General features: G+C 32.1%; 1 long non-coding RNA gene across 3 annotated transcripts; it reads right to left on the bottom strand.

The window, feature by feature from the left end:
- Positions 1–13993: 13993 nt before the first annotated feature.
- Positions 13994–16869, bottom strand: LOC110912109. Of its 3 annotated transcripts, none has more exons than XR_002577696.2 (4): positions 16509–16869; positions 14719–14802; positions 14409–14478; positions 13994–14287 (listed from the first exon to the last, which is right to left on the bottom strand). It is a non-coding gene; the product is annotated as an uncharacterized LOC110912109 (long non-coding RNA). The 3 variants fall into 3 exon arrangements; XR_004881138.1 differs by having other exon boundaries at positions 14409–14467; positions 16509–16844; XR_002577699.2 differs by lacking the exon at positions 16509–16869 and adding an exon at positions 16080–16182.
- Between the last annotated feature and the right edge of the window lie 1283 nt (positions 16870–18152).

Below are 18152 nucleotides of genomic sequence, written 5' to 3'. Positions count from 1 at the left end.
CTTGGTTAAAAGATAATTATAAAATAAACATTGACCAGGTTAGTGTTTAATGGAGAGCATTTTTTGTCTTATTCCACAATTGTATTTAAAATAAATTCGTTGAAACCGCGTTTTAAACAAATTAAATAAAGGTTGCAAAAAGATAAAATTTTATTTTTCTTGATAATCTTAAAACCAGTTGATTTTGTACATTTTTTGTGACATTGACATAAAGTTGTACATATTTAAAATAACTTTTTCTTCAATCACTTTTATCCATATAACTAAAAATGTTGATGTATAATGTCTTTCTCTCCAATACAAAACCAGTTTGTGCTTGTTGAGGTAGCAATCTATGTATATTCTCATATATTGTTTAAGGTATGTTAAAATACCTAGAAACACAAAATATTATATGTTGGGGCATTCATGCCCAAAAATAAATTGTTATTTTGAAGATGATAAAAATGTTAACATGTGTGATAAATGCTTACATATAAACAAACATATGCACGTAACAAAATTTCCAGAAACTCACATGACTAAATCACAAAAAATATGTCAGAAGTCCCACGGTCGAGGTCTAGAACGACCGTGCATGGTTCGTTCATCAAGGCACCATATTAATTCAACTCTGAGAAATTTACACAAATGACAAAGTATAAACCATGGTCTATGTCGTGGTCAAGCAGTGCATCAACCAAACAAAGTTACAAACATTTGCAAATTATAGGATCAGCAACAAAACAGTAAGTCCACGATCGATGTTGTGGCTATACCTAGATACGCGACTTATGTTCGAATTCCACTTGAGTATGTTTAATATCACGAAGAATCGGGTTGCCATTACTGATACAAATTATGAGAAAAAAGACGATACTTGAGTCACGTTGACGTTGGTATATCCATTGATTTTTTGTTAGTTAATTACTAACGAAGAAAACATTCCTGATGCTACAAGTGTGAAAATATAATGCATGACTACAAGTCGCGTATGATAACCATTTTATGTATTAATGGTTATACACTATGCACGCAAAAGGCAATATGTAATAACACTTTTATAAAGTTGATTTATTAACCATAGAATTTATAGCATCAGACTTTCTGTCCATTAACTTTTACATATATTTCTTTTATACATTTAAATTTAATACTTAAATGTTCATGGCATCAGGTTGTAAACGAGAACTCACGTTCCATACAGCTGCGGATTATTTAATAATGTTTGTTTTGTCTCACCCCCAAGGTGACTTTTCACTAGAAAATTGACTAATAGATTAACCATTTTTATACGGTTGGGTATAATCTGGTATCATACAGGTTTTAAAAACATGAAACCCAATCTCATATCTGTATCAAATGTTCATATTTTCTCGTATTTTTCGAGTTTCTTTTTCTTCACTTTCAGTGGCGAAGTTTGACCCGAATGACGGGGGCGTGGGGGGGTCGAAAACGTATATACCAAAAAAATTCTATAGAACCGGGGAGTCAAAAATGTATATATCCAAAACTTTCTATACGAGCGAAAAGTTCGGAGGGTCGACCCCCCTCTATACTTCGCCTCTGTTCACTTTTCCCTGCTTGTCAAACCATCTCATATGTATCCACAATTTCTTCCCTACCTCTATAAAGTTATTAAACCTAAATTCCTATCTCAGTTGTATCAAATATTTCAAGTTTTTTCCTAAATGGTTCAGGCTTTTCTAGTTTGTCATTACTACTTATAAGACTACGTACCAAATATCCACAAATATATTCATAAAACATTCTAATTTACCTTAAAATATCGAACCATAAAAATAGTAGTGACAGTGTAAAATACAATATTGCTTAACGTACGAGCGTACAATGTAAAATTACGCATGTTGTAAAATTCAAAACCCTAATCACGCATGTTGAGAAACCATAATCACGTATGTTATACTTATGTATTGAAGCATGTTATAATTATGTAATGAAGCATGTTATGGTTTTCAACATGAATGTAATGAAACATGTTATAATTATGTAATGAAGCATGTTATGGTTTTTAACATGCGTGATTATGTCTTTTCAACATGCGTGATTATGGTTTTTAACATGTGTGATTTGAGTTTTGAGTTTTGAGTTTTATAAGGTGCGTAATTTCACAGCGTACGCTCGTACGTTAAATAATATTGTACGTTAATCGGCATCAAAATAGTATATATCTATACTTAAATTAGAGGTGATAAATGTTCATTTTTATGGTATAAAAAGGTTATAGCCGTTTAAAAATAGTTAGAGTAGTGGTTTAAAAATCAATAATTCTGGCTATTTCTTTTTTTGTTCTTTTAGTACTTGTTTTCATGACTATAAGATTTTTGTGACAAATCACAGGATTGGTAGTTCAATGGTCCATATTACCTCCTATACTGTTCCATATTCCCTTCTACTATTTGCACGAAATTTCCCTTTCTACATGATCTACCCCTATATATGTGTGTTTCTTAAATATAGTTTTCTTAAATATTTTACAAGTATATGAAGTTAAAACTATGCAAAAACTAATTTATGAACTTATATTATCTATGAACTTATATTATCTATGTAACTCGAAGGCCAAGGATATTGTTCGGGGATATTATTGGTGACGTGTTGGTGTCTATGGAAAGCTAGGAATTTAAAGATCTTTTCTAACGGTTGAGGCGTTTGTGACGATATCTTTGGGGAAGTGAAGTATATTAGTTTCTTTTGGTTAAAAAGTAGGTTCAAACACTGTAACTTAGTTTGGAGAGAATGGTGTAAGTTTCCTCTTTAAATGTTGTAATCGAGTTTTGGTGCGGTCTTATGCTTTTTTTTGTCAGACCGACCGGTTCTTAATAAAGTTTAACTTTAAAAAAAATCTATGTAAAGTAGAGAAAATCCGTTGCCCTTTGACCATTTCCTTCTCATTGGTCAAAAGTTGTTTATTAAGGATTAGACCAAAACAAATCAAGGCACCTGATTCTTTGAATTAAATTAACTAGAATTAATTTCTCATGTTATGGTCGACTTTTTCAATGTGATTTTAGCGTACTAAGATTTTTTTTTTTAATTTCTTAACCATCAAACGTAAATCAACTAAAAATATCTATAAAAATAAGCAAAAAAAAACTTTTTATATCTGACATGACTCATTTTGGAAAAAAAATTAAGTCAAAACGTAAACTAACTTGAATTTAAGGGGTAGGGGCGCTCCACTAGTGATGGAATTCCATCACTCACAACATCCAATCAAGTTCAGCGACGTCATTGAGCTTCATTCCATCACTAGTGATGGATTTTACTAGGGGTGCCCATCACTAGTGATGTTTTTTTTATTTTTAAAATATAAATTATCAATAAAATTATAAATTTCATTAAAATGATAAAAAAATATTTCTAGACATATTTTTGGTTACAACTTAAAAATAAACATATAAAAATAAAAAGATACATTAACAAAACCTACTCCTCGCCCGAATCCAGAAATTCCAAACCTAAAGAACCTATAAGTTCAATTAAATCATATCTCAACCGAAAGTGAATTTCTTCATTGCGCAAGTCTTGTTGGACATTTTCGGTAACGTTCTTGAAACTATTCTTCGCTTGCTTCGATGTCTCCAACAATCTTTAAAAATAAATCCTTTGATAAACGAAACTGATCTCTAAACGTTTCGGCATTGTAGACCGGAATTCTTCACAAAATAATCCTTCAATAACACTTCGTTGGCATGTAGGGGGGAGGGGGGATAGTGCACTGTCCTCCCAACCGCCGGAGTGATCCCACTCCGGGAGCCGGTACCCGACCAAGCAAGCTCCACGGTGAATTCCCCTTGCCGAGTTCTTACCCTGGGCGACATATGCCACTCCCAAGACTCGAATCCGGTACCTCTGGGAAGAAGTGGGTGTCGGTGGCCAACTGGGTATACGATCACATCCACCATTTTCTTCTTTGGGCGGCTCGAACGTTCAAGTTCGTTATATACCTTCTCGAAAAATTCAAGCGTGTCATTGTCGGAAGACGTATCGCTATCGGTGTCTATCGGAAACGAATTCGTTAGAAATTCCATTTTTACCCAAGAAAGTGGTATAAATTTATGTTTTTTGTGTGGGTGAAATATGTAGAATGTAGGTGTTTTTTATGGGTTGAAAAGGTTAAAATAGATGATATATATATAGTGGTTAAGTTTTTTTTTTAAAACCCAAACGGTTAAAATCAATGTTCATAAATCACCAATGTTCAAAACATATCGTTCAAAATCCAGTTTCTCACGCGTGATCACGAGCACGCGTTACCATTTCGACGCGTGATAAAAACGGGTGGTGGCGGTGTTTAACGTTCATCAACGCGTGGTGTCACACCCCAACCGATGGCAGAAACATCGGGGTGAGACGAACAAGATTGCTCAAACACTTCATAACATTATGTGACAATAAATTAATTCAAAACCGATTTCATTCATAATCATAAATGTCAAATACAACGAAAGAAATACAAGTACAACATCAAAATAGCAAACTACAACAACAATATCATAACAAAATATTCAAATCTAGTATCTTGAGCGTGTTTCTAGTTATTCCTACTAGATTCGTTTTGCGCATCAATCATCCACCTGTAACATGTTAAAAATAAAGGTTCAACGCAAAAGCATTGGCGAGTACACGAGTTTGTAAATACATAGCATAAGTATGAAAAGAATTTACTCGAATCCAACATAGCAAATCATATACAAGGTTATCTAGCATGCAATACTAAGTGTCAAACCCGATGGTCCACAAGAATTATATGTGTCCCTCGCCACAAAAGTGACGAGACTGTTTATGTATAATATAAGCTTAACAATACCCCGACGGGCGACGTGCTACTCCTATAGCGCTATATATGTTAAGTTGGGTTAGCTAAGTTAATGACAAGAAGCATGTATGTATCTAGCATGAACCTAAGCGTAACAATAAGCATGTATAATGGATTGAGTGTATAAAGTATGTTGTGTGTATTTGTGTATTTTGTAAGTTAACATGTTACAACCCAAATTGTGTAAAAAAAGAAAATGGGTCAAGTGTACTCACGGTTTTTGCAAGCTTCCACTTGGTAATTCCGTGAAGAGTTGGTTGTTTGAGGGTGGAAACTGAGTTCTCCTACATGAGGAAACATAGGTGTATTGATTATTTGGATGATAACAGAGGATTCGGATTCGAAATTTAAAGTACACAAAAGTATGTATATGAGAAAGTAATAATCTAGGCTTAAACACTCGTTTTTGACACTATAAATCCCGTATGGGTTGAAGTGATTTCATGGGTTAAGATACCCATTAGAATCGTAACGAGAGTTTTAAGTCCTTAGATAATATAACTTATTACCACGACAAACAATCACTTGATTTTTATCAAGGATTCGGTTGTGTATATATATTTAATATATATTATATAGTTATGTAATATGTCCAACATGTTTATCATGGAATTTCATAGAAGTCATGCAAGGAGGTAGAAGGATAACCTTCCTTTAACCTCTTTCGTAAGATTCATCAATGCGCAAGTTGTCACAAGGACAACTTGGATGGTCATGAATGAAATAGAAAGGAAATGTACATACTTCTGAAGGGACAAATCATCAAGTGAGGTGGTGGCTTGAAAGTAGGATAGCCAAGGCTTCCAAGTAATCACACTCATACCAAACACAAGTCTTGTTACAAGAACAAGCTTGTATGGTTCAACACTTGTGGGTTAAAAACCCTTACAAAACAGAAAGCTTGGAGGCAATAAACACCTCCGAATTTGTGGGAAACAACCTTGGTTAGGCTCACTAATCATAAACTTGATTAATGGCATAAGAACACAAGTTTGCTAGAGGAAAAATCAAGTTTAAAGAAAGTTTAAAAAGATTTCTTCCAAAACAGAAGGTTTGGTCCTCAAGATGGTGATGTTCCACCTTGGTTTTCCATGGAAAACCTGTGGAAACACTCCTAGAGGTGTTCCCAACTTTGTAGAGGAAGAAGAAGTGAAGAAAAATGGAAGAAAGGTGACTATGAACTCACTTAAGTAACATGTATGAATCTGCTTTGAATCTGATTTCCAGCTATTCTTAGAGTGTTTTGAGAGTGAGATTAGTATTTGTAAAGTGGAAAATGAGTAGGAATGAGGTGGGTTTTATAGTTGAGGTTTAGGGTTGTGTTATAAATGTAATTAGGTGAAGAAAACACACCAAACTAACACACAAGTGCCCAATCCACGAGCTAGATTTATTTCTCTGCGGATCAGGGGGGCTGGCGGGGCGCGATGGAAGAAGAGGAAGACGGTCGCGGGGCGCAATGGCCTCCGGGCCGGGAAACTTGTTGATTTTTGTCACCTTTAGTCCCTTATGTTTATATAAATTAGATTTTTAAGGTGTTTTAAGGTATAAAGTGTAATATAAGATGAATTTATGTAATCTAAGCATATAAATAAGTGTGTGAATCATGAATAAGTATCGTGAATGTTCAATGATGTATAAACACGAGTGAAAAGCGTATAAATTGTGTATGTATGACATGTATTTATAAGAATCACGAATAATGTATCACATGTATGATGAATTTAAACGTATAAGCATGCACGAATAAATAAGGCATAGATTGTATGAAATAACGAATTTTATTATACAAGTCTCGGATTTTACAACGTTACAACGAAATACGATTATAAGGAAGACAAGTTTCCAAAAATAGAAATACAAGAAAAACTTTCTAATTAAGGAAAGTTACAAAAAAGCGGAGCGTTACAGTCTCCCCTCCTTTAGGAAATTTCGTCCCGAAATTTAGGAAGATGCAACGAACAGATGCGGATACTTAACCTTCATATCATTTTCAAGTTCCCAAGTAAACTCAGCGCCACGTTTTCCTTCCCATCGAACCTTGATGTAAATATGACTGCGCCTCAATTGCTTGACTCCTCGGTCCATGATCTCGACAGGTTTCTCCACGAAGTGCAATGTCTCGTTGATTTGAAGATCTTCAAGTGGAACTTGAATTCCTTCTTCAGCTAGACATTTCTTTAAAGACAAATTTTTATTCTACTGTAACTAAGCATTTGATCTAATATATATAGGGTAAATTACTTTTTGAGTCCATGTGTTTTATGGGTTTTTACTAGTTTAGTCCAAAAGCAAAAAGTTAAACGACCTGAGTCCCTATAAGCATTTTCTTTAACAATTTGAGTCCAACTTTCTAACACTTTTAAAATTTTTTGGTTAAATATTGTTAAATAACCAAAATACCCTTATAACTAAAAAAACATCTATGTCTCTCTTATATCCCCTTATCTCTTTCTCTCTCTAAATTCTCACCTTATCTCTTCCTCTCATCTTTCTGTCTCTCTAGACCACCATCAACACCACCACAGCCACAACCACAACCACCTTCGTCTCCAACCACCACCTCAACCACAAACCTCCAGACCACCATCAACACCACCACTGTAACCTCGAATACTGTTAATGATGATCATGTGAGTTATTGGGAATTAAGACGAAATGATTTGGGGAAAATGGTTTTGTAGGTTAATTAAGTTCATCTGTGAAGCCATCAATCATTATCCATGGGACTAAAGAACTTATTCCACCAGTTTGGTAACGGAACAACCTTCAAACTCCACCAGATTCCGAAGCTTCTCCATATCACCATACGCAGCCGCCGCTCCACCGACGATCTCTCCGTTTCCGGTTCCGGCAGGTGGATGATCGGTGGTTTCTTCGACCTCGATCTCCGACGACATGTTGATTATATATGTCGATTTTGATTTCAGATGTAAATTGAATTGGTGAATAATATGTTGAAGAATGAATTGAAAGATTCATGCGAGTTAGGTTTTTGAACGGAAAAGAGACGACGGGGTCGGTGTTGACTCGATGGTGATGCGACGGGTTTTGGATGCACAAAGGCCTCTGTTGTTAACCCTTTCAGCATAAAGCTCCACGTTGTTTTCTGGGAACTTAAATCTCTTCTGAACAAGTGATGTCATCTCCCTGATTCTCCTTCCCTTCTCACCTGCACAATCAGGTTTATTATCCCATTAACTAAAAAGTTGTAATATCTAATGAAAATTGAAATAAACTTATAAACGTTAAAACATAATCAGAACTTTACCAAGAACGTTTTTTGGTACGGGTAGCTCAACTGAGACGCCATTTTGGTCAGTAGGCTTAAAAAGATACAAAAAAGTTGTTCATTTGTGTTTCTGCATTGTAGATTAAAGCACACATGATTACTGATTACCTGCGAGAATTGTTGACGGGCGGTGAAACGACGCCATTGTGGTTGTTGTCGGTGCCGGATTTCTTTTTCCGGTGGAATAAGTTCTTCAGTCCCATGGATGTGACAGTTGAATGGTGAATTTGTGAAAGATGAATTTGAACAATTGAAAGGATTTGGTGATCCTAGGAATATATAAAAGAGAGAGAGTGTGAGAGAAATCTACAAATAATTTATTTTTTTAACTATAAGGGTATTTTAGTCATTTAACAATATTTAACCAAAAAATTCTAAAAGTGTTAGAAATTTAGACTCAAATGGTTAAAAAAATACTTATGGAGACTCAGGTCGTTAAACTTTTTGCTTTTGGACTCAAGTGGTTAAAACACATAAAACACATGGACTCAAAAAGGAATTTACCCATATCTATACTATATTATAATACATGAGGGAAGGATTCCCAAAAGTTAAGAACTTCTTCCCCCATTATTTATAAATAAACCCCTAGAATGAGGGTAAAATGGTCCTTTAAACCATAATTATTTTTTAATCCCTCAATCTATTACATTTAAATCCTTGACATTTAACATAATTATGGGTAATTAGTTACACTCCCCCCCCCCCCACTCTTTAATTCTTTAATGTAATCCTGTGATATCTTACAACCCGTAATGTTTTAAAAAAATCCGAAAGTACCATGACGATCGGCACATTTTTTTAAACGTTTCGATAGTGCGTTCATAAAGTACAAATATCCGATGCGTAAATGTACAATTGATTAAAGCCAACATTTGTTTTTTACCCAAGCCAGCTTTGACCATTACCTAGCTACCGTACATTAACATTTGTTTTTTACCCAAGTTTTTTTATTTTGAACGGCATTAATAAACTAAAATATTCCCCAATTTTACTTGTACAGAGTCAGTTTGTTGTGGTATGTTTAATATATTAAGTATAGATAAAACTCACAACAAACTTCCTATTAAACATGCCACAACAAACTAAACAGGATATGTGCATCTTATTTTAAAAACATAAAACTCACAACAAACTTCCTAAATAAATTGATGACCAATCTAAAACTAAACCCTAATGGACTACTATAAATACATAGCAAACACTCACAATTCTATATTTCTATTGCTAAACAGATTTAAAATATGGAGCCAGTTCTGAATTCACTTGATGCGAAAAAACAAGCATGCGATATTGAAAAATCTAAGGTCGGTTATATGATAAGTTTTGTTATATCGCAATAATGAATAATTGTTTTCTTTTATTTACTTTTATGTGAATACTAACTTATTTGATTTTTCAGATTCAACACACCAATTTAAACACCCCAGTTGTCGAACAAGCTTTTGTTAGTTTTTAATTAATATTTCCGCTTATAATCTTTCATATTAACAAGTTCGTTATGTTATTATTTGGTGTTTTATTGTAGGATGATGGTGATAATAGTGTTGAAATTATTTCTTATGGTGCAATGTTCAGTCCATACAAGTCCAAGCTTCAACGTCAATTTAGTGAAGAGGTAATTTTAAAATTTATTTAATCTTTTTAAAATTTTTTTATTCAATATTTGTTCTTTTTTTAAATTTATTTAATTAATCATTTTTTAACTTTTTTATTAAATTTTTGTTTTTTAAGGATCAGAAGTATGAGAATCAAAAGAAAAGATCTAAGAGACTCTCTGAATGGAAATGAGTCGAGGTTATAAATTTAGATGATTCTGAGACGATGAGAAAGAAGATGAATTAGATGATACTGCTGATTCGAGCACAAACAAGAAAAACGCATAAAAAAGTAGAGATTTTAGATGAAATATATCAAGTGTTTTTATGTTTTTTTCATTTTCAGTTGTTTTTGTTTGATATAGACTATCCCATGAATAAAAAAGTTTATTTTATATTTGAAGTTTATGTTTTGTGTTATTTTATTGCACTTATAATTTACATCTCGATTGAACTAATATACTTTAGTACTTAATCATGTTCGTATTATATAATTTAAGTGTTCGTACTTGATCATTTCCAAAGAGATAAATTCGATTACCAAGAATGGCCAAAACATGAAAACTACCTCTTGGTTTGGAGTAAATTCAAGATTGTATTTACAAAGCACACTAAACTTATTCAATTTAACAGTCATGTTTCACGAGGATTTCGTATATATCCATTAGTGCCTTCTATAAAAAAAACTGTTGGACGACACGAGATATGAAAAAATAATTATATAATATTATAGATTTTTGGAATAATTTGTATTTCTTAAATAAAAAGATAAAGTTAAAAAAGATATAAACTTTTACATCCTATTTTTTTATAAAAACTGTTTTATAAAAATATGATTTTTTTAAATATTTATAAAAATGAAATTTAACATTAGTTAAAGGTGTTTAAAACGTACCTACAAGTCACCTACTATTTTTTATTTTTTACTTTTTCAAAAACAAAAAATTTAAAATTAAAGTTTATTGGATGAGTATGATGTGGATATTTAAAAAAGTTATGGACTTTAAACAATAAAATTATAAACTTTATCATTTCACCAACAAAATAAACTTACTTTATAACGATAGCAACTTATTTTTTATTTTTTGTCATTTGTTTAGTATTTTTTATTAACAAACGAATCTTTACATGTTTAAAACAGTTTTTCTATACTTTATTTATTATTAATTTTTATAACAAAACAAAACTTTGATATTTAGTAGATAGAAGATAAACTATGTTCCAAAATTTTAGGAATTATTTAATACTAATTTACGGATTGGTAGATAGATAGTAAACTATATCCCAAAATTTTAGGAATTATTTAATACTAATTTACGATATTTAGTAGACAAATAGTAAACTATGTCCCAAAATTTTAGGAATTATAAGTCAACTAATAAAAAAATAATTATTGCACTTATTCTTGGATATTAATCTAATAATTTGCATTTTTAATGGGTAAATTACACTTTTCGTCCTTTATGTTTGTAGCGTATTGCAATGGATGACCTTTACCTTCAATAATTACAGTCATAGTCCTTTATTTGGAAAACGCGTTACACCTTTCGTCCTTTAGCACTAACTCAGTTAAAATTTTCAGTTATGTCTATTCGGTTAAGGGTATTTTGGTCATTTCATGTTTTTATTTAAAATATATATTAATGAATAATCATATGAAATTGATTGCAATAGAAATTAACTTTATTTCTAGGGTATTCTGCAGATCCATTTCTTGAACCATATCAGATCTAGGGTATTCATATGGATATAGAAATAAACTGCCTCTCCCTCGGCCGCTTCCTCTAACCTCTGCCACCTACCTACCACCTCCCTCCGCCATCGTCTCAATAACCACTTCTCCAAACACCTACCATCACTCTCACTCTCAATTACCTCAACAAAACCCTACATCACTCTATAGGGTTTCCAAATCAGACACCAATTCTCCACCAGAATCATGCGAAATCGACTGTGTAGGAACCGAAACCGATGTGGAATGCGTGTATCCACCGGAGGGAACTGGCGATTACGGAATCGAATCACCTGAAACGATGTTGTTGAGTGACCTAATTTGGGGATGGACGTTGCTGATTTCACCGTTTTTCTTTTGGGGAACGGCTATGGTGACTATTAAGGAGGTTAAAGCCCCTGACACACATCTGTAATGGTTTGTAAAATATGTACGTATCGTCATATATCATTCACGGCTTCACGCATGACTGCAATAATACAGATGCTCTCTCATTCGTCTTATTTGTGACTTTATCTCATATCTATTGCTTTAGTTCCTAAAGGGAAATTTGATGAGATTTGGTTCTTTTAGGGTGAAAAAAGAAAAAAGATTGGTGGGTTTGTGTAGAATATGAAGAAAATTGATTAGAAGATGGGAAAAATCTGACCTTTGAGAGTTTATATTGTGAAGATGGTGGAGAAGACGAGTTGCAGGGTTTCTTGCCATTGATGGTTGTGCTGATAGTTGAGGGAGATGAAGTTAGTTGAGAGAGAAAGGATGATTATTTTAGTTGTTTTAATCTTATTTGTTATATTTTAAATGAATTAATAAAATTACCAATTTACCCTCATATGTCTTGCACATGGTTGGATTTAACTAAAAATTATAACCTGGTTAGAGCTAAAGGACGTAGAGTGTAATGAGTTTTCCAAATAAAGGACTGTGACTATAATTATTGAAGGTAAATGTTATCCATTGCAATACGCTACAAACATAAAGGACGAAAAAATGTAATTTACCCTTTTTTAATTAAAAAGTAATAAAGTAATAAACTTTAAAGCTAAACTAAAAAACTCAACTTACTATGATATAAAGTTAATAAAAAATAATTATTTTATAAACATTTTTATAACAAGTAATATAAATAAAATACTCCAGAAATTTATAATCTTTACTAGATAAATTCTAAACTGGGTTCCAAACTTTTAGGAATTATAAGTTCAACTATATTGTTATAGATAATATTAGTCAGTTCTAAAATAATTATTTATCAACTTGACTAGATACATAGTAGTAGATTGTGTTGCATATTTTTAGGGATTATTAGTTAAAAGTAGACTCATATAGATAAGATTAGTTAGGAACTAAAAATTTGAACTTAGTATGATATAAAGTTAATAAAGATATAAACTCTTATCATCCTATTTTTTATAAAAACAGTTTATGAAATCTTATAAAAATATAAATTTTTTATATTTGTAAAAACCCGAAATTTAACAATTTAAGTTAAAGCTCTAAAACGTACTTACGAGTCAAATACTATTTTTTATTTTTATAAAAACGAAAATTTTAAACTTAAAGTTTATTGGATGAGTACTATGTGGATATTTATAAAAAGTTATGAACTTTAAAGAATAAAATTATACTTTATAATTTAACCAATAAAATAAACAAACTTTACAATTATAACAACTTATCTTTTATTTTTTGTCTTTTGATTATTAATTTTTATACAAAAAAACAATATTTTTTGTCTTTTGGTTATTATTTTTTATAAAAGAACAAAACTTTTACATATGTGTAAACTTATGACATATATCCACCACAATAATGTTATCATAAATATTATACGAATAAGAAAACTACCAGAAACGAGTTTTGCAATGCAAAGTGTCGCCCCCGCCGCATCGCGCGGGTACCCTACTAGTATATATATATATAAAGATTATTATATCTTCTTTTCTTTTTCTTTTGACTGTTGACATATACTTGTAGTTTACTTGATTGATTTTGCACTTAACTAGTTTTCAGAATTCTTCGTTCTTGATATACATCTAAAGGATGCTTTCTTCATATTCTTCTTATCGGTATTTATTTACATTGTGTATATACATTTACTAGGTTAGATACCCGTGTGATACACGGGCTGATAGAATATATTATGTTAAAAGTTGTTTTAAATAAAACTATATGACACTGATAAACCGTATACTACACACATTGGACAATTAAAATATATTATTATTCATAACCCGTAAAATATAATTTTTATTACTAAAAAACATATTACATATTACATATGACAAAATGCTTACCTTCTAAACTCCTCTTCTCTTGTTGTGTAATGATATATAAGTGCAAGTGGGCTAGTATAGATTTTAGTGGGATTCGTTGCAGTGTTGCACCTTTTTGATCTTAGTAGGTTTGAATAGTGGTGACTTTTGTATGAGTAACTTTTAATAAGGGGGGTTGGAGTTCAATCTCATAATCGATTATTAAAAATTTTATAAACTTGGGTCCTGGATACATTAATATGATATTCAAAGTCAAAGTTTGACTGTGGCCAATTAACTCTGAATGTCTAATTTATAACCAAAGTAAAATATAAACTATAATTCCAACTGAGATTTCAATTCAATATTTACATATATCCAGTGCCATCTATCTTTTATGAGAAAATCATGACTACATACATTCAACTTTGGTAATCTACCAACAACAACTATTTGTTGTATATAAAGCATGAGACTATTTGGGATGGTATTTGCATCTTCACCAAATTCCCCTGCTCTCTCGTGAACTCCAAGATGAATAAAGCATCTTAGCAAATCCCTCTACAATTTGAATATCTTGTGCAATTTCTTCAAGGAACAACCAATCAATCGAAAAAAGATAGTCTAATTAAAATTCAAACTTAAATAAAAAAGGTCGAGACACAAAAAAATTATAAAAATTATACTGGCAGAAAGATTAGATTAGTACCTTTGTGCACCCATACAAATTCTTTTTATCCGCAGCCCGAACATTGCATCCAAACTAACCTACAATTGCACTTTATCTTTTCCAAGTAAGAAAATAATAACAAATGATACAAATAAAAGAGACAAATTGCAATTAAAGGCAACCTATTTCCACTTCATTTCTAACTTTGTCATTAAACTTTAAAGATCGTTACCAGAACAGTCGAACTTTCTAATATTGTTATGTATGTTTCTAGTCAAATTACCCAAATCAATTTGAAAAAGCATAGTGATTTAGTGACAAAGTTTAACGTACAATGGTCGAAGGATACCTTCACTCGCTCATAGTTTCAATGTATCCAGCAAGCCTCATTTTACTGATCTTCTTCACCTACAAATCAAACGATCTTCTTCAGCTACAAATCAAACGTACATGTTTAGCCAAAAGTAGCACATAAGAGGATACTAAATAAAATAGGTAACAATTTTGATCCATTTACTTATAAAATAAGTTGACTTGAGTTATGTTTAATACCTAACAGTTAAGAGGAAACAATTAAATTGATACAAACAAGTTGAAAACTACCCAAAGTGTAATTTCCTCCTAAATCCTTTTATTCAGAAAATATATTGAACTGAATAGATATGGAATTTTTGTAGTGGCTGTTAATGCCCAAAAAAGTACATGAGGATTCAAAACTTTCCAAAAAGATAAACAAACTGAGCTCTTTTGGAACAACCACAAATGAAAATGGTTGGGTTTTCTTTGGTATTTAGAAGTACATACACTTTCCAAAAACTTCAGTTCAAGATAATAAAGAAATGCTAAATTTATTTTTCCATAAAAAAACCAAGATATTGATACTCCAGTATGAGTAAAACAATAATTCAATTAGGCGTTTTCATTGGCAATCACTTCACATAAAAATGGGGTCCCTTGAGGGGAATAAAAAACTTTACATTACCCTAAAATGATTGCATCTAGGTTTTTAACTACACGTACAAGTTAAAACTAAAAAAATAAGTTGCCAAACAACAGCCAAACACAGTTTCATCATACTTTTAGGTCAAGAACATGAACTGCAGGTGCTCATAAATCAACAGATTATGGATCAAATATTGCACCTCCTGCGTTCATCTTCTCATCCTACTGAGATTTAGATGAAAAAATTTGGTAAAAGCCGTGCGGAAGACAGATTACTTTCGTTACGAGGCGGTGATATTCGAAAAAAAAAACTAATACCTCTTTGCTTTGTACACGACACGTGTCTAGTTTTTAGGGAGTAAAAAGCAAAGAAGGAGCCTAATAGTTATCCCCGTGTACTTAATTTTATTTATAAGTAGCGGTATAACCCAAATTACCCGTGGTTGAAATCATTTGCCAATGAATTTCTCTAGTTATGTAATTGACAATTTCTGTAGGTATAAGTTAAGAATCTAAGACCAAAATCCATCACTCTCTAAAAAATTCCTTATATCAATAATCATTTACATTTCTCTAGGAAATCACATAATTCAATAATGAATTGTCAACACGAGCAAGTCAAGTAACGAAACGATCCTAATCAAAACCTAAAAAAATGAACCAATTCCACAACTTACATTCATACCAGATCGCAAACATATAACAATTCACACTTTCTTTGTGCATACTACAACGTTCGATCGCATACTAAACATGGATCATACTAACCTCTAAAACTTCATAATTTCCAAAGACATCCAAACTTTCAAAAAGAGTGCTTGGATTTCTTCTTTCTTTTGCTAACTTCAGAATTCGTTTTCAAGAACAATTCATCTATTATCTGTCAACTAATTTGAGTTTGTTGACAGCAAAGTGTCAAGTTCGCAAAAAAAAAAAAAAAAAAAAAAAAAAAAAAAAAAAAAAAACCTTCTACTTAAAACTGTTGAAACTCATTAAAAAACAAAGAATGAGCAAAAAAATCATTGAAAAACAGGTTAAATAATATAATTCACACAATAAATAAACAAAAAACACATCAAAATCATAATTATCTAGAAAAGTCAAAATGAACCACAATGCGAATCTCAGTGATTCTATCCATATGAATATATAAAAAACAGAACATATAAAATTGACATTTCGATCATTAAACCATACCTTGAACTGGAGTTTGATCGACCGGCGAAGGACTGCGGCATCTTCTCTTACATACCTATTCTATTCGGATGTTCAATTTGATTTGAGCGGTGCGAGTTTGTTTCATATAGATTGACATGGTGTGAAAAGAATCGGGAGGAATCGGAGTAATGGATATGGGGGGCTGAAGGAGAAGGGTTGGGAGGGTTCTCTAACGGCGTATAATAATACCCTAATTAAAAGGATTAACCTAATTAAATCAATTAGGAGAGGAGCGTACATACAAGAAATTGGACACGTGTACAATATTCTGACATGGCAGCAGTGGGTTATAGAGAATAGGAGAAAAATTAAAAGGGGTGGGCTAAAATCCAGCCATGTGTACAATCATTTTGATTTATAAGTATAGAGATTAAAAGGTGTTGGTGGTCGATTAATGTTGAAATTGTAATTCTGAAAACCAAAGTTTTGTCACTTGTGTTGATGTGTTGGAATTTGAGCATACAACATTAATGAAGAATATATATATATATACGGTACCGCTAAAATGAAAACCACTTACAGTTGTAAGAATCGCGAGAACCAGTTCCTAACCATTAGATCTTCAAAATCAATGGATGAGATTAAAAGTAACTAAAAATAATATTAAATACTTTTTGTCTTATTATGTCTTTTATATTTTAATCTAAAAGGGTATTTAAGTAAAATTACACTATTTTGTGTTTTTGTCTTTATTGTTTTTTATTACTTTTTGGTATTATTATATTAGATTTTTATTTTTTTAAACTTAATTTTTTTATTAAACATTTTCAAATTCAGATTTATTTACAGATTTTTACGTTTAACGTTTTACGTTTTTACGCCCGGCCTTTTCACGCCTCGTTTTTTGACGCGCCGTTTTTACGCCCGGCTTTTTCACGCGTCGTTTTTTCAACGCGCCATTTTTACGTTTTACGCCCTGGTTTTTTACGTCAACGTTTTTTTATGTTTTACGCGACGGTCGTTTACGTTAACGTTATTTTACGTTTTACGCGTCGTTTTTTTTACGTTTTAAGCCCCGGTTTTTTTACGTTTTACGCGTCGGTTTTTTACGTTAACGTTTTTTTACGTTTTACGCGCCATTTTTACGTTAACGTTATTTACGTTTTACGCGACGATTTTTTACGTTAACGTTTTTTTTACGTTTTACGCACGTTTACGTTAAAAAGTTTACGGTTTACGTCAAAAAGTTTACGGTTTAATTTTTTTTTACAAAAACTTTTTTACCCAAAAATGAACGCACCAAGAAATCGCAAACTCGGTGAAGCGTCTCAGATATATTGTTATCATCATCGACGCCTAAAAATAAAAAATAAAAAACCCAACAAACAAAAATCAAAAGAACGAGTGGATTCTAGAAAAAAAAACGAAGTTTTGGCTCAGATTTTCCGATAATCAGAGGCTGCAAAGTGGGGTTGCAGGTTCAAAACCCTACCCTCCGCCATCCTTGTCGCACCATCGTTAGTTTTTTTTTTTTTGCATCATCACAGCCGATTTAAACCCAGATTCAACAAAATTAAAAACCCAGATTCAACATTCAAACCCAGATTCAACATTCACAGCCGATTCAAAACCCAGATTCAACATTCACAACCGATTTAAACCCAGATTCAAACCCACAAGGAA

The sequence above is a fragment of the Helianthus annuus genome, chromosome 15, assembly GCF_002127325.2.
Source record: "Helianthus annuus cultivar XRQ/B chromosome 15, HanXRQr2.0-SUNRISE, whole genome shotgun sequence".
Lineage (NCBI taxonomy): Eukaryota > Viridiplantae > Streptophyta > Magnoliopsida > Asterales > Asteraceae > Helianthus > Helianthus annuus.
The sequence above is the reverse complement of the archived record's forward strand: the minus strand, read 5'-3'. Positions and strand labels throughout refer to the sequence as shown.